This window comes from Vipera berus (assembly GCF_964194415.1).
Source record: "Vipera berus genome assembly, chromosome: 14".
In the NCBI taxonomy this organism is placed as follows: Eukaryota; Metazoa; Chordata; class Lepidosauria; order Squamata; family Viperidae; genus Vipera; species Vipera berus.
Window position 1 is genome coordinate 14401063 of NC_138217.1, and position 23465 is coordinate 14424527.

Genomic DNA, 23465 nt, shown 5'->3' on the forward strand with positions numbered 1-23465 from the left:
TGATCGATTCGTGAAAGAATCCTCGATGTTATTTTTCACGCAAGCTTTCCATCCCAGCTCTTCTCCAAACAACCCAATACGTCCTGCTTTGCTAGCAATATAGGAAGGGAGGCCACCTTTTTCGGTAAGCAGTCCTAGAGCAAGAATCCGAGTTCTGCGGTCAAAGAAGGAACGTTAGGCACAAAAGGAAACAAAACCTTTCAATGGAATTTTAAGACTATTCTGCATCTATGGAAGCTATCATAGGCCTTTCTAACTTGCTTTAAGGCTTTTGAAGCAGGATTCTTCCGCATCCATTCCGGGGCCCGGAAAATAGCAGCCACCCAAAGAAAGAAAGACCTTTTTAATGGCATTTTAAGGTTATTATTATTTATTAATATTGTTGTTGTTAGCTGCGAAGTCGTGTCCGACCCATCGCGACCCTATGGACAATGTTCCTTTAGGCCAGGGGTCTTCAAACTTGGCCGTTTTATGACTTGTGGACTTCAACTCCCAGAATTCCTCAGCCAGGCGTGCTGCCTGAGGAATTCTGGGTGTTGAAGTCCACAAGTCATAAAAGGGCCATGTTTGAAGACCCCTGCTTTAGGCCTTCCTGTCCTCTACCATCTTCTGGAGTCCATTTAGGCTCACGCCTACTGCTTCAGTGACTCCATCCAGCCACCTCATTCTCTGTCGTCCCCTTCTTCTCTTGCCCTCCATCTTTCCCAGCATTAGGCTCTTCTCCAGTGAGTTCTTCCTTCTCATTAGGTGGCCAAAGTATTTGAGGTTCAACTTCAGGATCTGGCCTTCTAAAGAGCAGTCAGGATTGATCTCCTCTAGGACTGACCGGTTTGATCACCTTGCAGTCCAAGGGACTCGCAGGAGTCCTCCATTCTTTGGCGCTCAGCCTTTCTTATGGTCCAACTTTCACAGCCATACATTGCAACTGGGAAGACCATAGCCTTGACTATATGCACTTTTGTTGGCAGGGTGATGGATGTCTCTGCTTTTTAGTGCGCTGTCTAGATTTGCCATGGCTTTCCTCCCCAGAAGCAAGCATCTTTTAATTTCTTGGCTGCAGTACCCGTCTGCGGTGATCTTGGAGGCCAGGAAAATAAAATCTGTCACTACCTCCATTTCTTCCCCATCTATTTGCCAGGAATTGAGAGCGCCAGATGCCATGATCTTGATTTTCTTAATGTTTAGTTTCAACCCAACTTTTGCACTCTCCTTCTTCACTCGCAACAAGAGGCTCTTTAGTTCCTCTTCACTTTCTATCATTAGAGTGTTATCATCTGCATATCTTAGGTTGTTGATATTTCTCCCGGCAATCTTAATTCCAACTTTTGATTCAGCTAGCCCTGCCTTTCTCATGATGTGCTCTGCATATAAGTTAAATAGGCAGGGCGACAGTATTCAGCCTTGCCGGACTCCTTTCCCAATTTTGAACCAATCAGTGGTTCCGTGTCCAGTTCTCACTGTTGCTTCTTGACCCGCATATAGGTTTCTCAAGAGACAAATAAGATGGTCTGGTACTCCCATCTCTTTAAGAACTTGCCACAGTTTGTTGTGATCCACACAATCAAAGGTTTTAGCATAGTCAATGAAGCAGAAGTAGATGTTTTTCTGGAACTCCCTAGCTTTCTCCATGATCCAGCGTATGTTGGCAATTTGATCTCTAGTTCCTTGCCTCTTCGAAATCCTGCCTGTACTTCTGGTAGTTCTGAATCCACATACTGCTGGAGTCTAGCTTGTAGGATTTTAAGCATAACTTTACTAGCATGTGAAATGAGTGCAATGGTGCTGTTGTGTAGCGGGTTCTTTGGCGCAGGAATGAAGAGACAAGTGAGTTTAGGAAAGCTCATGGTTTATTGTTTGCAGAATCTGAACTGAGAATTGGGCTGTAACTAGCCACAATTTATAGTCTAGCCCAGGGGTCAGCAACCTGAAACAGTGAAAGAGCCACTCGGAACTGGTTCCCTCACAAAAGGAAAAACTGGGAGTCGCAAATAATGTGTGCGCATGCGCGTACATGTGCGCATGCGCAGAACAGGGTTTGACTGAAGAATGGAGCAAGGCGAGATATGCACCTACCCTACATATTTGAATTGATTGGTTGAACCTTTTTAGTCCCACTTTTTTTTTGGACTGCACATGGCAGAGGACTGGGAGCCGCAGGAGACGGCTGAAAGAGCCGCATGCGGCTCCGGAGCCGCAGGTTGCAGACTTGTGGTCTAGCCCCTAAGTGGCAGCCAATAGGTTTGAAGCAACCATTGCCGCCTAGGGACAGCCAATAGAAGCACTGGAGACTTGTAGTCTTGGTTGCTGGAGAGCCGTTAGCTGCTCCAGCTACCCACGTGATATTACCATTGAGCCCAATACATAACAGGTGCGATAGTTTGAACATTCTTTGGCACTGCCTTTCTTTGGAATTAGAATGTAAACTGATCTTTTACAATCCTGTGGCCACTGTTGAGTTTTCCAAATTTGCTGGCAAATTGAGCGTAGCACTTTTACTGAGTCGTCTTTTAAGATTTTGAATAGCTCAGCTGCAATACTATCACCTCCACTATCTTTGTTGTTGCTCAGTTTTTCTAAGGCCCACTTCACTTCACATTCTAGGATGTCTGGCTCGAGGTCAGTGACCACCTCATTGTGGTTATCAGGGACGTTAAGTTCATTCTTGTATAGTTCTGTGTAATTTTGCGACCTCTTCTTAATCTCTCTTGCCTCTGTTAGGTCCCTGCCATTTTGGTCCTTTATCATGCCCATTTTTGCACGAAACGTTCCCTTCATCTCTCCAATTTTCTTGAAGAGATCTCTGGTCCTCCCTATTCTATTCTTTTCTTCTATTTCTTTGCACTGTTCATTTAAGAAGGCATTCTTATCTCTTCTAGCTATTCTCTGGAATTCTGCATTCAACTGGGGGTATCTTTCTTTTTCTCCCTAGCCTTTCGCTTCCCTCCTTTATTAATAAAACCATATTAATACTAGGCCATCCTAGGCTTTCTTAACTAGGTTTAAGGCTTTTGAATCAGATTTCTTCTTCCGTGCCTGCGTTGCAGTAAATGGGCCTCCCATAGCCCTATTAATAAGGTGTTAACACTCTTAATAAAGATAGAGAATACCGTAATCTTAAAATGCCATTAAAAGGGTTTAATTTTGGTGGCTGCAATACCCGCTTTGTCCACATGATGGCAGAGCTTTCCCATAGCATTAGCATTGAGGTCCTCCTAGGCCTTTTTAACGACCTCAATTTTTATTTTTATTTTTTTTTTCAATGCTATGCTAAGCTAAGGAAAACCGTGCCATCCTGTGGTCAAATCAGGTACTGCAACCACAAAAAGAAATAAACCTTTTTAATGGTATTTTAAGATTATTCTCTGTCTATTGCAGCTATTGTAGTCTTTTTTTAACTAGGTTCAACACTTTTGAAACAGGAGTCCTTCTATGACAGCTGTGCAGTTCTTGGGGACGGAAAACCGTGACATCCTGTGGTCCAAGTAGGTATAGCAGCCACAAAAATAAATAAACCTTTTTAACGGAGTTTTAAAATTATTCTTTATTAAAATTATCAATATTAATAGGCCATCATAGGACTTAATTAGGTTTAAGGCCTCTGAAGCAGGATTATTTCTTCTGTGCCTGTATTGCAGCAAACGGGCCACCAGTTTCCCTTTTAATATTAATAATAATGCGTTAATAATATTGAGAATAATAATCCTAAAATTCCATTTAAAAGGTTATTTCTTTCGGCGGCCTCAATACCCGGTTTGGCCACAGGAGGGCACGCTTTTTCGTCCAATCGCATTAGTATTGATGCCCCCGTAGGCCTTTTGCCTAGGATCGGGACACCGAGAAGCGAAGCACCAAAGCGCAGAGCGTCAGCCAAAGCGTCGCCACTCTACGCTTCCAAGGAGAAAGGGACGAGCCGCTCCGTCGGCGTTCTGCGCATGTCTGCCGTCTCCGAGAGCCCTTCTCGACCCGGCTGACTTCCGGTTCTTCCTGTTTGATCATTTCCCTAACTTCCTTTCAGAGAGAGAGAGAGAGAGAGATCGACCTTCTCGGAATGGCGGATTTCCTGTCCTATCAAATCCGCCGTCCACCAGGGCCTTTTAAAAATGACCTTCCCATGATGGCCATTTTCCGGTCCATCCTTCTTACTCATCCTCCAACTTCCTTTCGCGGCGAGTACTGGGCCGGCGGACTTCACGTCCGATTAACAAGTTAGACCGTAGATTTAAAATGCCATTAAAAAGGTTTGTTTCTTTCGGCGGCCGCAATACCGGGTTTAACCACAGGAGAGCACGGTTTCGCGTCCCATAGCATTAATATTGAGGCCGTCGTAGGCCTTTTGCCTAGGTCGGGAAACCGAGAAGCGAAGCCACAAAATGCAGAGCGTCCCCTTCACAGAGACCACGATATGGCCGACTTCCTGTCCGTTGCTTTTAGTCTTCCCTGCCAACTTCCTTTCGCAGCGACTTTCTCGCCTAGGCGGGCTTCCTATTGGCTCAGGTGCGGCTTCTGTAGTGCTACAAAGATTGCGGAGCTCCTTTTTAGAGCCGGGGCCGGCGCTCAAGGTTTTTGACGTCCCGGTCAAGAATGGGGTTCCGTCCCGTCTCGGGGGTCTCGTCGAAGGCTGACAACCAAGGCAGCCGTTTTTAGTAGTGTTTTCCCAGCGCCCGACTGCCGGATGTAGAAGAACGAGTGGTATGGCTCTTCTCTGTGTAAGGTCTTAATAGGTTCCTCTTAAAAGTGTACCCCGCTCACCCCCGACCACCAAACCAAGCTGTTTTTATTCAAGAATACTTTTGTTTGACATGCCCGCTATTTCTTCAAGAAGGTTGTACGTATGTACGTTTCTTTTTAATAATGTAATAATAAAATTTGAAGGGACCTTGGAGGTCAACTAGTCCAACCAACCCCCTGCTCATGCAGACCTTACAGAACCACAGAGTTGGAAAGGACCATGAAGGCCATCCAGTCCAAGTCCTGCTCAAACAGGAGACCTTACAGAACCAGAGAGTTGGAAGGTACCCTGGAGGTCATCTAGTCCACCCCCCCTGCTCAGTCAGGAAGCCCTATACCATTTCAGACAAATGGCTGCCCAGTCTCTTCTTAAAAACTTCCAGTGTTGGAGCAATATATAGTTTGACACAATTTTCCGTCCCATAGCATTAGCAATCAAGGTCGTTTTCGATGGCCTCAGTGCGATCTCTAAGGGACAGAAAACCATGCCCTCCTTTGGTCCAAGCAGGTACGGCAGCCATCAAAAGAAATAAATCTTTTAAATGGCATTTTAAGATTATTATTCATTATTAATAAAACTTTATTAATACTACGCCATTTAATTCTGCGCCTGTATCTCAGGAAAATGGTCATCTGTCACCCTATTAATATCAATAATGCGTTAATATTAACATTAGTAACGCGTTAATAACAAAGATGGAGAATAATAACCTTAAAAGGTAAAGGTTCCCCCGCACATGTGTGCTAGTCGTTTCCGACTCTAGGGGCCGGTGCTCATCTCCGTTTCATAGCCGAAGAGCCAGCGCTTGTCCGAGGACATCTCCGTGGTCATGTGGCCGGCATGACTAGACGCCAAAGGCGCACGGAACGCTGTTACCTTCCCACCGTAGTGGTCCCTATTTTTCTACTTGCATTTTTACATGCTTTCGAACTGCTAGGTGGGCAGAAGCTGGGACGAGTAACAGGCGCTCACTCTGCTACGCGGCACTCGGGATTCGACCCGCCAAACTGCCGACCTTCCGATCGACAAGCTCAGCGTCCTAACCCACTGAGCCACCGCGTCCCTATATAATAACCTTACAATCCTATTTAAAAGGTGTATTTTTTGGCGGCCGCAATACCCAGTTTGACCACAGGAGGGCAGGCTTTTCCGTCCCATCGCATTAGTATCGATGCCCCCGTAGGCCTTTTGCCTAGGATCGGGACACGGAGAAGCGAAGCACCAAAGCGCAGAGCGTCAGCCAAAGCGTCGCCACTTTACGCTTCTCCGAAAGGGACGAGCTGCTCCCGTCGGCGTTCTGCGCATGTCCGCCGTTTGTTCCTCCCGTGTAATCTCCGAGAGCCCTTCTCGGCCCAGCTGACTTCCGGTCCTTTTTTTTAATCATTCCCCTAATTTCCTTTCAGAGAGTGAGAGAGACCTTCTCGGCATGGCGGACTTCCTGTCCTAGCAAATTCGCCGCCCCCCAGGGCCTTTGAAAGACGACCTTTCCATGATGGCCGTTTTCCGGCCCATCCTTCTTAGTCATCCTCCAACTTCCTTTCGCGGCGACCTTCTGGGCCCGGCGGACTTCACGTCCGATCAACAAGTTAGACCGTAGATTTAAAATGCCATTAAAAGCATTTATTTCTTTTGGCGGCCGCAATACCGGGTTTGACCACAAGACGGCACGGCTTCGCGCCTCATAGCATTAATAATGCCGTCGTAGGCCTTTTGCCTAGGATCGGGACACCGAAAAGCGAAGCCACAAAGCGCAGAGCGTCCTCTTTCACAGAGACCTCGAAATGGCGAACTTCCTGTCCGTCCCTTTAAGTCCGGAATGGGGTTCCGTCCCGTCTCGGGGGTCACCCTGTTAATATCAATAACGCCTAAATATTAACAATATTAACATTAATAAGGCGTTAAGAATAAAGATGGAGAATAATAACCTTACAATCCTATTTAAAAGGTGTATTTCTTTTTAGCGGCCGCAATACCCGGTTTGACCACAGGAGGGCACGCTTCTCCGTCCCATCGCATTAGTATTGATGCCCCCATAGGCTTTTTGCCTAGGATCGGGACACCGAGAAACGAAGCACGAAAGCGCAGAGCGTCAGCCAAAGCGTCGCTATTCTACACTTCCCCAAAAGGGACAAGGAGCTCCCGTCGGCTTTCTGCGCATATCCGCCGTCTCGTTCCTCCCGTGTAATCTCCGAGAGCCCTTCTCGGCCCGGCGAACTTCCTGTCCGTTCATATCGGCCGTCCCCCTGGACCTTTGTACTAGGACCTTTCATCAAGGCTGAGTTCCGGTCCTAACTTCCTTTCAGAGAGTGAGAGAGACCTTCTCGGCATGGCGAACTTCCTGTCCTAGCAAATTCACCGCCCCCCAGGGCCTTTGAAAAAACGACCTTTCCACGATGGCCGTTTTCCGGTCCATCCTTCTTAGTCGTCCTCCAACTTCCTTGCGCGGCGACCTTCTGGGCCCGGCGGACTTCACGTCCGATCAACAAGTTAGAGACCGTAGATTTAAAATGCCATTAAAAAGGTTTATTTCTTTCGGCGGCAGCAATACCGGGTTTGACCACAAGAGGGCACGGTTTCACGCCCATAGCATTAATATTGAGGCCGTCGTAGGCCTTTTGCCTAGGATCGGGACACCGAGAAGCGAAGCCACAAAGCGCAGAGCGTCCCCATTCACAGAGACCTTGAAATGGCCCACTTCCTGCCCGTCTTTTAGTCTTCCCGGCCAACTTCCTTTCGCAGCGACTTTCTCGCCATGGCGGACTTCCTGTTAGCTCAGCCGCGCCTTCTGTTGTGCTGCAAAGATCGCGGTGCTCCTTTTTGTGAACAATGTGGACAATGTGAAATTTGAGCGGGCCACGAACAAGAAGTATATATCGGAGGTGGTGACCCTTTGAGAGCTGTATGCAACGAAATTTCATTTTGATGTATGCCGATTGGTGTACATTCAAAGTGACAATAAAGTTATCATCATCATTTAGAGCCGGGGCCGGCGCTCAAGGTTTTTGGCGACCGGGTCCGGAATGGGGTTCCGTTCCCGTCTCGGGGGTCTCCTCGAAGGCTATCAAGCAAGGCAGCCGTTTAACGTGTTTTCCCAGTGCCCGACTCCCGGATGTAGAAGAACGAGTGGTATGGCTCTTCTCTGTGTAAGGTCTTAATAGGTTCCTCTTAAAAGTGTACCCCTCTCACCCCCGTCCACCGAACCAAGATGTTTTCATTCAATAGTTTTGCTTGACGTGCCCTGCTATTTCTTTAAGGAGATTGTACGTACGTACGTTTCTTTTTAATAATAATAATAATAATAATAATAATAATAATAATAATAATAATAATAATAATAATAATAATAATAATAAAAAATTGGAAGGGATCTTGGAGGTCATCTAGTCCAACCTCTTGCTCAAGCAGGAGACCTTACAGAACCAGAGAGTTGGAAGGTACCCTGGAGGTCATGTAGTCCACCCCCCTGCTCAGGCAGGAAACCCTATACCATTTCAGACAAATGGCTGACCAGTCTGTTCTTAAAAACTTCCAGTGTTGAGTATTCAGCACTGCTGGAGGCAGGTTGTTCCACTGGTTAATTGTTCTAGTTTCTTGACTAGTTTCCATCCCTTGCTTCTTGTCCTGCCTTCAGGCGCTTGAGACAATAGCTTGACTCCCTCTTCTTTGTGGCTGCCCCTGAGATATTGGAACGCTGCTATCATGTCCCTCCTCGTCCTTCTCTTCATTAAACTAGATATACCCAATTCCAGCAACTGTTTCTTATATGTTTTAGCCTCCAGTCCACTAATCATCTTTGTTGCTCTTCTCTGTACTCTTTCTAGAGTCTCAACATCTTTTTTACATCGTGGCGACCAAAACTGGATGCAGTATTCTAAGTGCAGCCTTACCAAGGCATTGTAAAGAGGTATTACTTCACATGTTCTTGATTCTATCCCTCTGTTAATACAGCCTAGTACTGTGTTGGCTTTTTTGGCACCTGCAGTACATTGCTGGCTCATATTTAAGTGATTGTCCACTAGGACTCCGAGATCCCTCTCACAGTCACTACTATCGAGCAAGGTACCCCCTATACTATACCTGTGTATTTGTTTTTTCCTGCCTAAATGTACAACCTTACTTTTTTCACCATTGAATTTCATTTTGTTAGATAGTGCCAAGTCTTCAGGTTTGTTCAGATCCTTCTGTATCTCAAGGCTATCTTCTGGAGTATTGGCTATTCCTGCCATCTTGGTGTCGTCTGCAAATTTGATGAGTTCCCCATCTTTCCCCTCATCCAAATCATTGATGAAGACGTTGAAGAGCACTGGGCCCAGAACAGAGCCCTGGGGCACTCCACTACACACTTTCTTCCATGTCGATGCGGTTCCTTTGAGGACCATACGCTGGGTACGGCCTGTCAGCCAGCTACGAACCCACATTTTTCTATCTTATCAAGTAGTAGGTTGTGCTCTACTTTATCAAATGCCTCACTGAAGTCCAGGTAAATTATATCCACGGCATTTCTCTGGTCCACTAATTTTGTCACTTGGTCAAAGAATGCAATAAGATTTGCCTGGCGTGATCTGTTTTTGACAAACCCATGTTGGCTTTTAGTAATGACTTTGTTTGCATCTAGGTGTTTATGTTTATATTTGATGTTTCTAAAGGATATCCCTTAGAGATATCTATATATTATTATACATTGAACATTAAATTTCTAATTGAAATAAATTGTGTACATTTTATTAAGAAATGATAAATATAAATTGATATAAAAATAAATTAATTTATTTTGAAAATGTATATAATATATTGGTGCCTTATAGGTTTATCATTGAAAGTGTGGATAAAACGGGGAGACGAGATTAGTTGGAACTCATGGAATTTATTAATTTGTTTACCGTCCATCTAACTTTGTAGAACTTTGTCCAAAGCAAGTCAGGGTTAGTAAGCGCAGGAGATTTCTCCCTTTTCTCTCCAGGTTGCAAGAAACAGCCCGCCCACCGGCCAAAGGTACAAGAAGGAAAAAGCAGGTCTCTGGGGGCAACAAGAGACTCGGGTCTTTGCAGAGTCCGGCTTGCAATTTTGCTAACTTCCCCCAGTCACAGCTGCACTGACTGACCTAGCGGCCCTGTGGACCAGGAGGAAGGGTAAGAGGCCAGTCCTACAAAGGCCTGCAGGGTGAAAGCTTCAGCTTTTTGGAAAAGGCAGTGGAGAAAGGAGGTTACGTTCCCTGGATTTGCAGCCTAGAGCCTCCGCCGGATGTGTGACCTACCCTGTTCTGCTGTGGCTGTTAAGAAGGAACTCAGGAAAACAAATGTTGTCCTTGAGGATTTTTTCCTTTTTTGTCAGTTTCAGTGAGGTTAAGGCTTTTCCTTTTAAAGAGATGGGGATGGAAATTGAGTAAGGTTGGGAGCCAAGTTGGGAGCAAGAGACAGCGGGAAACACGGTGGGAGGTCGCGACGGCCACCACTCTAAATATTGCAGTTTTGGTGTGAAATAGCAGGAGGGACCTTTCCAAGGGCCTTCCCAGGAGCAGAGCTTGGCAGTCTACCGGGAAGGGCCCTTTCTGGCGTGCCTGCCAGGCCATGTAATAGAATCTTCAGATGGTGCTCCCGGGCCCCACTTTCCAGGGATTTAGAGACAAGGTAAGAACGCATCTCTTTTGGCGAGCTTTTGATTTCTGAACAATCCTCTTGTGTAATTTTCAATTGCATTAATGTTTATACATTACAGTGTTAAGTGTTTTGTGAAGCACTTTGACGGTAGAAGAAACAAAACTGCCTAGATATAAAATAACTTAGAAACAAATGTAAAATTAGAAATAACTGTAAACATAGATTACATCTTAAACCTTAGCGTACTACACTCTAGGGATAAAGATAACTCTAAATCAAATTTCAAAAATCATTAGGCTTAATTGCTGTCTACACTTTTAAAATAAAAAAACACAGAAGCTTAACTGTAGCAGTGCCTGCCTGCAACAGCAGTACTTTTGCTTTTTACATCATCAAGTGAAAATCAGAGCAGCATTATGCCACTGAAATTAGTTCAAATTAAGCATCAGGATAGGTTTCAAGTCGTATCTCAGTCCAAGAGATGCACGATTACCCTATTAAATCTTCTGGGATTCTTTTGGGAGCCACCAAAAGAAATCTTTTAAATGGCATTTTAAGGTTATTCCTTATTATTTAAAGCTAATTAATACGGCATCATAGTCCTCCTTAACTTGGTTTAAGGCTTTTGAAGCAGGACTCCTTCTGTGCCTGTGTCGCTGCAAACAGACCTCCCGTTGCCCTGTTAATAATAAGGTGTGAATTATAAAGATACAGAAGAATAACCGTAAAATGCCATTAAAAGGGTTTATTAATTGTGGCTGCTTGGAACATAGGACGGCACTATTTTCAGTCCCAGAAGGACTACAGAACGGGCAGAGAAGAAGGAATCCTGCTTCAAAAGCCTTAAAAAGGTTTCTTTTGGTGGCTGCAATATACGCTTTGACAGTTTTCCGTCCCATAGCGTTAAGCAATCGAGGGCATCGTAGTACGCCTTTTCGATGGCCTCAGTGCTATCTCTAAGGGACATGGCCTCCCTTGGTCCAAGCAGGTACGGCAATCACCAAAAGAAATCTTTTAAATGGCATTTTAAGATTATTATTCTTTATTAATAAAACCTTATTAATACGAGGCCATTTAATTCTGCACCTGTGTCTCAGGAAAATGGCCATCTGTCACCCTGTTAATATCAATAATACGTTAATATTAACTATTAACATTAATAAGGCGTTAAGAATAAAGATGGAGAATAATAACCTTACAATCCCATTTAAAAGGTGTATTTCTTTTTGGCGGCCGCAATACCCGCTTTGACCACAGGAGGGCACGCTTTTCCGTGCCATCGCTTTAGTATCGATGCCCCCGTAGGCCTTTTGCCTAGGATCGGGACACCGAGAAGCGAAGCCCCAAAGCCCAGAGCGTCAGCCAAAGCGTCGTCACTCTACGCTTCCCCGAAAGGGACGAGCCGCTCCCATCGGCCTTCTGCGCACGTCCGCCGTCTCGTTCTTCCCGTGTAATCTCCGAGAGCCCTTCTGGACTCGGCGGACTTCCTGTCCGTTCCTATCGGCCGTCCCCCAGGACTTTTCTACTAGGACCTTTTCATCAAGGCTGACTTCCGGTCCTTTCTTTTTGATCATTCCCCTAACTTCCTTTCAGAGAGTGAGAGACCTTCTCAGCACGGCGGACTTCCTGTCCTAGCAAATTCGCCGCCCCCCCCCAGGGCCTTTGAAAAACGACCTTTCCACGATGGCCGTTTTCCGGTCCATCCTTCTTAGTCGTCCTCCAACTTCTTTTCGCGGCGACCTTCTGGGCCCGGCGGACTTCACGTCCGATCAACAAGTTAGACCGTAGATTTAAAATGCCATTAAAAAAGGTTTATTTCTTTCGGCGGCCGCAATACCGGGTTTGACCACAAGAGGGCACGGTTTCGCGCCTCGTAGTATTAAGAATGAGGCCGTCGTAGGCCTTTTGCCTAGGATCGGGACACCGAGAAGCGAAGCCACAAAGCGCAGAGCGCCCCCTTTCACAGAGACCTCGAAATGGCCGACTTCCTGCCCGTCCCTTTTAGTCTTCCCGGCCAACTTCGTTTCGCTGCGACTTTCTCGCCATGGCGGACTTTCTGTTAGCTCAGCCGCGCCTTTTGTTGTGCTGCAAAGATCGCGGAGCTCCTTTTTAGAGCCGGGGCCGGCACTCAAGGTGTTTTGGCGTCCGGGTCCGGAATGGCGTTTCGTCCCGTCTCGGGGGTCTCCTCGAAGGCTGTCAAGTAAGGCAGCCGTTTGATGGTGTTTTCCCAGTGCCCCACTCCCGGATGCAGAAGAACGAGTGGCGCTTCTCTGTATAAGGTCTTAATAGGTTCCTCTTAAAAGTGTACCCCGCTGACCCCTGTCCACCGAACCAAGATGTTTTCATTCAAGAATAGTTTTGCTTGACCTTCCGTGCTATTTCTTTAAGGTGATCGTACGTATTTACGTTTCATCATCATCATCATCGGAAGGGACCTTGGAGGTCATCTAGTCCAACCCCCTGCTCAGGCAGAACTTACAGAATCACAAGAGTTGGAAGGGACCATGAAGGCCATCCAGTCCAACCTCTTGCTCAAGCAGGAGACCTTAAAAAACCAGAGAGTTGGAAGGGACCTTGGAGGTCATCTAGTCCAACCTCTTGTTCAGGCAGGAAAGCCTATACCGTTTCAGACTAATGGCTGTCCAGTCTCTTCTTAAAAACTTCCAGTGTTGGAGCATACAGCACTTCTGGAGGCAGGTTGTTCCACTGGTTAATTGTTCTAACTGTCCGGAGGTTTCTCCTTAGTTCCAGGTTGCTTCTCTCGTTAACTAGTTTCCATCCATTGCCTTTAGGCGTTTGGGAGAATAGCTTGACTCCCTCTTTTTTGTGTCAGCTCCTGGGATATTGGAACGCTGCTATCATGTCTCCCCTCATCCTTCTCTTCATTAAAGTAAGGTAAAGGTAAAGGTTTCCCCGCACATGCGTGCTAGTCGTTTCCGACTCTAGGGGCCGGTGCTCATCTCCGTTTCAAAGCCGAAGAGCCAGTGCTTGTCCGAAGATGTCTCCGTGGTCATGTGGCCGGCATGACTAGACGCCAGAGGTGCACGGAACGCTGTTACCTTCCCACCGTAGCGGTTCCTATTTTTCTACTTGCATTTTTTACGTGCTTTCGAACTGCTAGGTTGGCAGAAGCTGGGACAAGTAACAGGTGCTCACTCTGTTACGCGGCACTCGGGATTCAACCCGCCAAACTGCCGTCCATCTGATCGACAAGCTCAGCGTCCTAACCCACTGAGCCACCGCGTCAATTCCAGCAACTGTTCCTTATATGTTTTAGCCTCCAATCCCCTAATCATCTTTTTTGCTCTTCTCTGTACTCTTTCTAGAGTCTCAACATATTTTTTACATTGTGGTGACCAAAACTGGATGCAGTATTCCAAGTGCAGCTTTACCAAGGCATTGTAAAGAGGTATTAGTACTTCAGTTGATCTTGATTCTATCCCTCTGTTAATGCAGCATAGCACTGTTTTGGCTTTTTTGGCACCTGCAGCACGCTGCTGCCTCATATTCATTTTGTTAGATAGTGCCCAGTGTTCAGGTCTGTCCAGATCCTCCTGTATCTTAAGCCTAACGTCTGGAGCATTGGCTATTCCTACCAGCTTGGTGTTGTCTGCAAATTTGATGAGTTCCCTATCTTTCCCCTGGTTCAAATCATTGATGAAGATGTTGAAGAGCACTGGGCCCAGAACAGAGCCCTGGGGCACCCCATTACACACTTCCTTCCATGTCGATGTGGTTCATTTGAGGACCACACACTGAGTACGCCGGGTCAGCCAGCTACGAATCCATTTGGTGGTGATGCTGTCTAACCCACATTTTTCTATCTTATCAAGTAGTAGGTTGTGCTCTACTTTATCAAATGCCTTACTGAAGTCCAGGTAAATTATATCCACAGCATTCCTCTGGTCCACTAATTTTGTCACTTGGTCAAAGAATGCAGTAAGATTTGTCTGGCGGGATCTGTTTTTGACAAACCCATGTTGGCTTTTAGTAATGACTTTGTTTGCATCTGGGTGTTTATGTTTATATTTGATGTTTCTAAAGCAGTGTTTTTCAACCACTGTTCCGCGGCACACTAGTGTGCCGCGAGATGTTGCCTGGTGTGCCGTGGGAAAAATTGAAAAGTAATTATAAAATACTTTCTTTGTGTTTATTTGATTCCTATTCAAGAGAATTACTTTATATATAGTCAATATAGGCACAGAGTTAAATTTTTTAACATTTTCTAATGGTGGAGTGCCTCGTGATTTTTTTCATGAAACAAGTGTGCCTTTGCCCAAAAAAGGTTGAAAAACACTGTTCTAAAGGATATCCCTTTGAGATGTCTATATTAATGTACATTGAATATTAAATTTATAATTGAAATAAATTGTGTACTTTTTATTAAGAAATGGTAAATATAAATTGATATAAAAATAAATATAATTTATTTTGAAAATGTATATAACATATTGGTGCCTTAAAGGTTTATCATTGAAAGTATGGATAAAATGTGGGAGAGAAGTTGGAACTCATGGAATTTATTGATTTGTTTGCCATCCATCTAACTTTGTAGAACTTTGTGCAAAGCAAGTCAGGGTTAGGAAGGGCAGGAGATTCCTCCCTTTCCTCTCCAGGTTGCAGGGAGGGGGAAGCCCGCCCACCGCCCAGAGGTAAAAGAAAGGAAAAGCAGGTCTCTGGGGGCAACAGGAGACTTGGGTCTTTGCAGAGTCCAGCTTGCAATTTTGCTAACTTCCCCAATCACAGCTGCACTGACTGAGGTAGAAGTCCTGTGGGTGAGGAGGAAGGGTAAGAGGCCAGTCCTACAAAGGCCTGCAGGCCGAAAGGCAGTGGAGAAAGAAGGTTACGTTCCCTGGATTTGCAGCCTAGAGCCTCCCCCGGATGGGTGACCTGCCCTGCAGTGGCTGTTAAGAAGGAACTCAGGAAAACAGATAAGTTGTCCTTGAGGATTTTTTTTTTCTTTTTTGCTGTTTCAGCAAGGTTAAGGCTTTTCCTTTTAAAGAGTTGGGGATGGAAATTGAGTAAGGTTGGGAGTCGAGTCAGGAGCAAGAGGCAGCGGGGAAACACGGTGTGAGGTCGCGACGGCCACCCCTCTCAATATTGCAGTTTTGGTGGGAAATAGCAGGAGGGACCTTTCCAAGGGCCTTCCCAGGAGCAGAGCTTGGCAGTCTACCGGGAAGGGCCCTTTCTGGCGTGCCTGCCAGGCCGTGCAGCAGAATCTTCGGATGGTGCTCGCGGGCCCCAGTTTGCAGGCATTTAGAGAAGATAAGAACGCATGTCCTTTGGCGAACTTTTGATTTCTGAACAATCCTCTTGTGTACTTTTAAGACCGATTTCAATGGCATTAATGTTTATAGATTACAACGTTAGTGTTTTTCGTGAAGAACTTTGACGGTAGAAGAAACAAAAGCTGCCTAGATAAAAAATAACTTAGAAACAAATGTAAAATTAGAAATAACTATAAACATAGATTACATCTTAAACCTTAGCGTGCTACACTCTAGGAATAAACATAACTCTAAATCAAATTTTGCAAATCATCAGGCTTAATTGCCGTCCACACTTTTAAAATAAAACAATACAGAAGCATAACTGTAACGGTGCCTGCCTGCAACAGCAGTACTTTTGTTTTTAAATCAAGTGAAAATCAGAGCAACATTACGCCACTGAAATTAGTTCAAATTAAGCATCAGTATAGGTTTCAGGTCGTAGCTCAGTCCAAGAGATGCACAATTACCCTATTCTTAAATCTTCTGAGATTCTTTTGGCAGCCACCAAAAGAAATAAATCTTTTAAATGGCATTTTAAGGTTATTCCTTATTATTTAAACTTTAATAATATTAATAGGGCATCATAGTCCTCCTTAACTTGGTTTAAGGCTTTTGAAGCAGGACTCCGTCTGTGCCTGCGTTGCAGCAAACGGACCTCCCGTTGCCCTATTAATAATAAGTTGTTAATAATAAAGATACAGAAAAATAACCGTAAAATGTCATTAAAAAGTTTTATTAATTGTGACTGGAACACAGGACACTATTTTCAGTCCCCCAAGGAGTACAGAACAGGCACAGAAGAAGGAATCCTGCTTCAAAAGCCTTTAAAAGGTTTCTTTCTTTTGGTGGCTGCTGCAATATATGCTTTGACAGTCTCCCGTCCCATAGCATTAGCAATCGTGGGCATCGTAGTATGCCTTTTAGATGGCCTCAGTGCTATCTCTAAGGGACAGAAAACCGTGTTCTCCGTCGGTCCAAGCGGGTACGGCAGCCACCAAATGGAATAAATCTTTTAAATGGCATTGTAAGATTATTATTCTTTATTAATAGAACCTTATTAATACCATTTAATTCTGTGCCTGTGTCTCAGCCATCTGTCACCCTATTAATATCAATAATGCATTATTATCAATATTAACATTAATAAGGCGTTAATAATAAAGATGGAGAATAATAACCTTAAAATCCTATTTAAAAGGTGTATTTCTTTTTGGCGGTCGCAATACCCGGTTTGACCACAGGAGGGCACGCTTTTCAGTCCCATCGCATTAGTATCGATGCCCCCGTAGGCCTTTTGCCTAGGATCGGGACACCGAGAAGCGAAGCCCCAAAGCGCAGAGCGTCAGCCAAAGCGTCGCCGCTCTACCCTTCTCCGAAAAGGACGAGCCGCTCCGGTCGGCCTTTTGCAATGTGCGACATCTCGTTCCTCCCGTGTAATGTCCGAGAGACCTTCTCGGCCCGGCGAACTTCCTGTCCGTCGATATCGGCAGTCCCCCAAGACTTTTGAAATAGGACCTATCTATCACGGCTGACTTCCGGTCCTTCCGTTTTTGATCATTCCCCTAACTTCCTTTCAGAGAGAGACTTCGGCATGGTGGGCTTCCTGTCCGATGAAATCCGTCGTCTCCCAGGGCCTTTGAAAAACCACCTTTCTATTCAATAGCATTAGCATGGAGGCCATCGTAGGCCTTTTCGAAGTTATTACTAATAATGATAGAGAAAAATAACCTTAAACGCCATTAAAAAAGGTTTCTGTTTCGGCGGCCGCAATACCCGGTTTGACCACAGGAGGGCACGCTTTTGCATCCCATAGCATTAGTATTGATGCCCCCGTAGGCCTTTTGCCTAGGTTGGAAACACCGAGAAGCGAAGCACCAAAGCGCAGAGCGCCAGCCAAAGCGTTGCCGCTCTATACTTCCTCGAGAAGGATGAGCCGCTCCCGTCGGCCTTCTGCGCATGTGCGCCGTCTCGTTCCTCCCGTGTAATCTTCGAGAGAACTTCTCGGCCCGGCTGACTTCCTGTCCGTCGATATCGGCCGTCCCCCATGACTTTTGAAATAGGTCCCTTCCATGACGGCTGACTTCCGGTCCTTTTTGATCATTCCCCTAACTTCGTTTCAGAGAGAGACATCGGCATGGTGGGCTTCCTGTCCTTTCCACGATGGCCGTTTTCCGGTCCATTCTTCTTAGTCATCCTCCAATTTCCTTTCGCGGCGACTTTCTGGGCCCGGCGGACTTCACATCCGATCAACGTTAGACCGTAGATTTAAAATGCCATTTAAAAGGTTTATTTCTTTCGGCGGCCGCAATACCGGGTTTGACCACAGGAGGGCACGGTTTCGCGACCCATAGAATTAATATTGAGGCCGTCGTAGGCCTTTTGCCTAGGATGGGGACACCGAGAAGCGAAAACACAAAGCGCAGAGCGTCCCCTTTTACAAAGACCTCGGAATGGCCGACTTCCTGTCCGTCCCTTTTAGTCTTCCCGGCCAACTTCCTTTCGCTGCGACTTTCTCGCCATGGCGGACTTCTTGTTAGCTCAGCCGCGCCTTCTGTTGTGCTGCAAAGATCGCGGAGCTCCTTTTTAGAGCCGGGGCCGGCACTCAAGGTATTTTGGCGTCCAGGTCCGGAATGGCGTTCCGTCCCGTCTCGGGGGTCTCCTCGAAGGCTGTCAAGCAAGGCAGCCGTTTGATGGTGTTTTCCCAGTGCCCCACTCCCGGATGTAGAAGAACGAGCGGTATGGCACTTCTCTGTATAAGGTCTTAATAGGTTCCTCTTAAAAGTGTACCCCGCTGACCCCCGTCCACCAAACGAAGATGTTTTCATTCAAGAATAGTTTTGCTTGACCTGCCCTGCTATTTCTTTAAGGAGATTGTATGTACATACGTTTCTTTTTAATAATAATAATAATAGTTTCTTTATAATAATAATAATAATAATAATAATAATAATAATAATAATAATAATAATAATAATAATAATAATAATAATAGGAAGGGACCTTGGAGGTCATCTAGTCCTATCCCCTGCTTAGGCAGAACTTACAGAACCACAGAGTTTGAAGGGACCCTGGTGGTCATCTAGTCCACCCCCATGCTCAGGAAACCCTATACCATTTTAGATAAATGGCTGCCCAGTCTCTTCTTAAAAACATCCAGTTTTTGAGCATTCACCACTTCTGGAGGCAGGTTGTTCCACCGGTTAATTGTTCTAACTGTCAGGAAGTTTCTCCTTAGTTCTAGGTTTTTGGGTTGAAGCACATCATCACATTTCACATCATAAAGTGGAAATGGGAGCAAAATTATGCCACTGAAATTAGTTCAAATTAAGCATCAGGTTAAGCTTCATGTGGAAACTCAGTTAAGAGCCGCTCTCCAGGGTCCTGTCACAGAGTCCGGTAGGTATGCAGAGAAGGCCTTTCCTAGGGGCCGATGCTTTACTTTCTGGCCGGGGGTGGGTGGGAGTCAGAAATGACCTCCAGGGCCCTCTTAGCAGCAGAATCCAAAACAGAAAGGAGGACACGAGACAGGCAAGCAGGTAGCTTCGCAGCAAGCAGGCGGCATAAGAAAACCCAGGGTGTTTCTGATAGTATTTTGGGTCCTATTGAGTCAGCACTGTTTTTCCGAGCGTAGGGGCAACTTCAGTAGCTGTTTTGCATTTGTCTTTAGCCCTTTTTTGGGCAAAAAGCAGTCTGTGTAACACTCGTTGCTCCCACTTTCTAGAACTAGGCCGCTCAGTTGATGCAGGCACGGAGCTCTTCTGCGAAGACCTTTGATCAGCCTGCCCCTTGGAAAGTTAAACGCCAAGGTGACCACCCTATCCTTTCGGCCACGGGGGGCAGCGAGAGGTTGGAGTTTAGAGGTAAGGAGCCGGTGTTTTGTGTTACGTGCCTACGGTCCGCTCTGATCTTCTCAGCAGCACTCTCCATCGCTTCTGGCGCTGCCAATGCTGTAACGATCTATTTTGTTCTTGAGATATAATGCGGCATCTGCGTTTTTCACAGAGGGAGTAACAAACTTTCCAGGCCCCTGCCGATACTTTGTTTAAAATCAAAGATTTGCCTTTTAAAATACCGCCACAACGTTGTTACGCTCTGCCAGATTTTGTCTACGCTAGTTAGTAGCAGAATATCCACAGAGACCCTTATTGACTGAAAAGCAGTCTGGGAGCAGTTAGCCAGAGGGCTGCTCTGTAGTCACAGAGAGCTTTGTGAGCCACAGGGAAGCCCATCCTCTACGAGAAGGAAGCAAGAGGAAAGATGTTTTGCTAAAAAGAAAACAAAACAATACATAAATTGTAAGCTTTTAAGCAACTCTATATTCTCCCCAAGTGGACTTTTTTCACCCGCAGTTTCAGTTTGAGGCTCTGGTGTCTCAGTTTGCCTTTCCAATCCACAAGCAAAAAATTTAAACAAGATGATCTCATAATTCACTTCTCTTAACAGACAGGAGTAGAAGAGGAGTTGCTTCACCCACACGGCCTAGAGACGAAGGAAAACATCTATTGCCCGATTGGTCATGTCCTCGCCAACGTGGTTGGCTTCGGGAAGTTTCGTTCAACCAGCCTTCGACAGACCATCCACGGAAGACTTCAGGGGCTTCCTAGATCACGGTAGCCCCAGCATTCGGTCTCGGCTTAACACGAGGCGTACACCAGGCCGGTGCGGCCGATTCAGGAAACCACAAATTCCCACTCGGGTCAACGCGTGAAACCTGTTCGTTCAGGCAAGCTGCCGCCCTCGCTACTGCCGGGCAGGCCTCCTCGCCTGCGCCCTGGAGGCCAAGCCCTTCTGCCTCCCGGGATGCAGACTTGCTGCAGCTGTGCCTTTTTGTCTCCAAGCAGGTGGGTTCTTTTGTTCCGCTTTGATCTGCTCTTCTTTCCTCAACCCATTTTTTGCTGCTTTCATCTCCTGCCTTCTCTGTAAATCTATGTGAAAGCTGATGAGAAGTAAAGTTTTAGTATTTACCGAGAAAAAAATATTGTTATATGTATAGTCACGTGCTGCAGCTGTAGATGGAGAAATAAGTCTGTGGAGCCAGCGTGAGAGGACGGGGTTCGGTCTTTGTGGAAACCGAGTCGGTGGAAAGATCTGAAGAGACTCTAAAAGGACCAGCCGTCCGCAGGTAATATAAATCCTTCCATTCCCCACTATCTAATCAGAGGCGAAGCGGGTTTTCAGACGAGAGGCGAAACATCTTCAGAAACGAACGGGATTCCGTTTGCGTCTGGAAAAAGGATCTTTGGGATAACCACGACTCGGACGACTGAAACATACAAAGAAACCATTTGAAAATATTAAACACGGAACATATCGCTAGGGAACAAAAAAATCATTTTTAATGAGAAAAGTACATTTGTGGAAAGTAAGCCTACATAGCACATAGATATATCTTAAGAAGGTAAAATATGACGTCTCATTCCAAATCCTATTTTGTATAATATATAGGAGTCAAAATAACATTAAATAATTAGATTGAAAAATCAAACCAGGAGTACTTTAATTTTTATTTTATCGATATAATTAAAGCCTAAAGGTGAGGATCTGGAGAAAAGGCAACAACAAACCAATATCGGGCGAAGACGCATTTGTCTGCATTCTGCAACGGCCAAGCATTAAAATTAATTTATTCATATTCTAAAGATAAGATAAGCGGGGAATTTTCAGAAAAAGACAATTGCTTGCGTGCGGAAGGGTCAGTCTGAATTTGCATTCCCACACGCGTAAGAACGCACACACAACCGGAATAATTTAAAATAGTCAAACGGTCACAAATCTACCATTCTAAACGAAGACGCGTTAGGAAGCCCTCCTTTTAAAAAGAAACCTTACTTCAACTTCCCGTTTTACGTAAGCTCCCCAGCGTTTCCATCCCAATTATCGATCAGGTCCACGCTTCTCAAAATTTAGCAATTCTGCTAGTATCCGCTATTTCCCATATCGTTAACCAGTAATTTCCTGGGAAATTAACAAGGACGCAACAAAACGTTTTTTGCATAGCAAGATAACTTTCCGAATCCTTCCGTCAAAAAATAAATACATTAAAAATATAAAAAAAACCTTTTTAACGGCATTTTTAAATCATTCTATATTATTAAAATTATTAACAGGCCAACGTAAGGCTTAATTCGCTTTAAGGCTTCTGAAGAAGGATTTGTTCTTCCTCGCCTGCGTTGCAGCAAACGGGTTCCGTTTTAACATTAATATTAATAACGAGGCGTTAATATTCATATGTAATAATAAAGCATTAATAAAAAGGAGAAGTTAAAACGCCATTAAAAAGGATTTTTTGTTTCGGCGGCAGCAATACCCCGTTTGACCACAGGAGGGCACCGTTTTCCGTCCCACACCATTAACATAGAGGTCTTTCGCCTAAGATCGGGACACCGAGAAGAGAAGCCCCCAAAAGCGCAGAGCGTCAGCCAAAGCGTCACTATTCTACGCGTCAGCCGGCTCGTTCTTCACGAATAATCTCCGAGAGACCTTCTGTGCCCGACGCACTTCCTGTTCGTCGATATCGGCCGTCCTCCAGTTCTTTGAAATAGGACCTTTCCATCACGGCCGACTTGCGGTCATTTCTTCTTAGTCATCGCCCAAGTTCCTTTCGCGGCGACCTTGCGGGCACGGCGGAATTCACGTCCGATCAACAAGTTAGTAGACCGTCCATTTAAAACGCTACTAAAAATATTTTTTTATTTTCGCGGCCGCAACTCCCGCTTTGACGACAGGAGGGCAGTTTTCCGTCCCATAACATTATCACCGAGACCACGGTAAACCTTTTCGAAGGCCTCAACGCCGCTATCGCTAAGGGACGGAAAACAGTGCCCTCCTGTGGTATACGCCGGCGTAGCAGCCACCAAAATAAATCAACCTTTCAAGTGGCGTTTTAAGATTATTATTATTTATTAATCAAACCATATCAATATTAGGTCCTCTTATTCTGCGCCTGTGTCTCAGCAAAAGGGTCACCCGTCCCCCTATTCATATTAATAAGGCGGTAATAATAAAGAAAGGTAATAACCTCAAAACGCCGTTGAAAAAGGATTATTTCCTTCGGAGGCCGCAATACCCGGTTTTACCACAGGAGGGCACGGTTTTCCGTCCCATAGAATTATCATTGAGGACGTCGTAGGCCTTTTGCCTAGCATCGGGACTCCGATAAGCGAAGCAACAAAGGGCAGAGCGTCCCCTTTCACAGAGCATGGCGCACTTCCTGTCCGTCCCCCGGGCCTGTGAAAAATTACCTTTCCATCATGGCTGACTTCCGGTCCGTTCTTCTTAATCATCCCCCTAACTTCCGTTCCCAGGATGGCGGACTCCCTGTCCGGTCAAATTTGCAGTCCCCCAGGCCCTATTGGTACGTTCTTCTTAATTATCCCTCCAACTTCCGTTCCCATCATGGCGGACTTCCTGTCCGTCAAATTTGCAGTCCCCCAGGGCTTTTTGGTCCGTTCTTTTTTATCATCCCCTAACTTCCGTTTCCATCATGGCCGACTTCCTGTCCGTTAAAATTTGCAGTCCCCCAGGGCCTATTGGTACGTCCTTCTTAATTATCCCTCCAACTTCCGTTCCCATCATGGGGACTTCCTGTCCGTCAAATTTGCAGTCCCCCAGGGTCTTCTAGTCCGTCCTTTTTTATCATCCCGCTAGCTTCCGTTTCCATCATGGCCGACTTCCTGTCCGTTGAGATTTGCAGTCCCCCAGGGCCTATTGGTACGTCCTTCTTAATTATCCCTCCAACTTCCGTTCCTATCATGGGGACTTCCTGTCCGTCAAATTTGCAGTCCCACAGGGCCTTTTGGTCCGTTCTTTTTAATTATCCCTCCAACTTCCGTTCCCATCATAAAGACTTCCTGTCCGTCAAATTTGCAG

The 23465-nt window shown here is 45.6% G+C and overlaps 2 long non-coding RNA genes across 10 annotated transcripts; one reads left to right on the forward strand and one right to left on the reverse strand.

Annotated features, from left to right (window-relative positions):
* Positions 1-5687: 5687 nt before the first annotated feature.
* Positions 5688-13325, reverse strand: LOC308674463. Its single transcript, XR_014027887.1, has 3 exons — positions 12635-13325; positions 6660-7891; positions 5688-6575 (listed from the first exon to the last, which is right to left on the reverse strand). It is a non-coding gene; the product is annotated as an uncharacterized lncRNA (long non-coding RNA).
* On the forward strand, positions 7752-23075 carry LOC308674462. Of its 9 annotated transcripts, none has more exons than XR_014027878.1 (7): positions 7752-7855; positions 8551-8633; positions 8877-9209; positions 9690-9858; positions 19318-19456; positions 20040-20437; positions 20590-23075. It is a non-coding gene; the product is annotated as an uncharacterized lncRNA (long non-coding RNA). The 9 variants fall into 9 exon arrangements; XR_014027879.1 differs by having other exon boundaries at positions 8877-9115; XR_014027880.1 differs by lacking the exons at positions 8551-8633; positions 8877-9209 and having other exon boundaries at positions 7844-7872.
* The last annotated feature ends 390 nt before the right edge of the window (positions 23076-23465 follow it).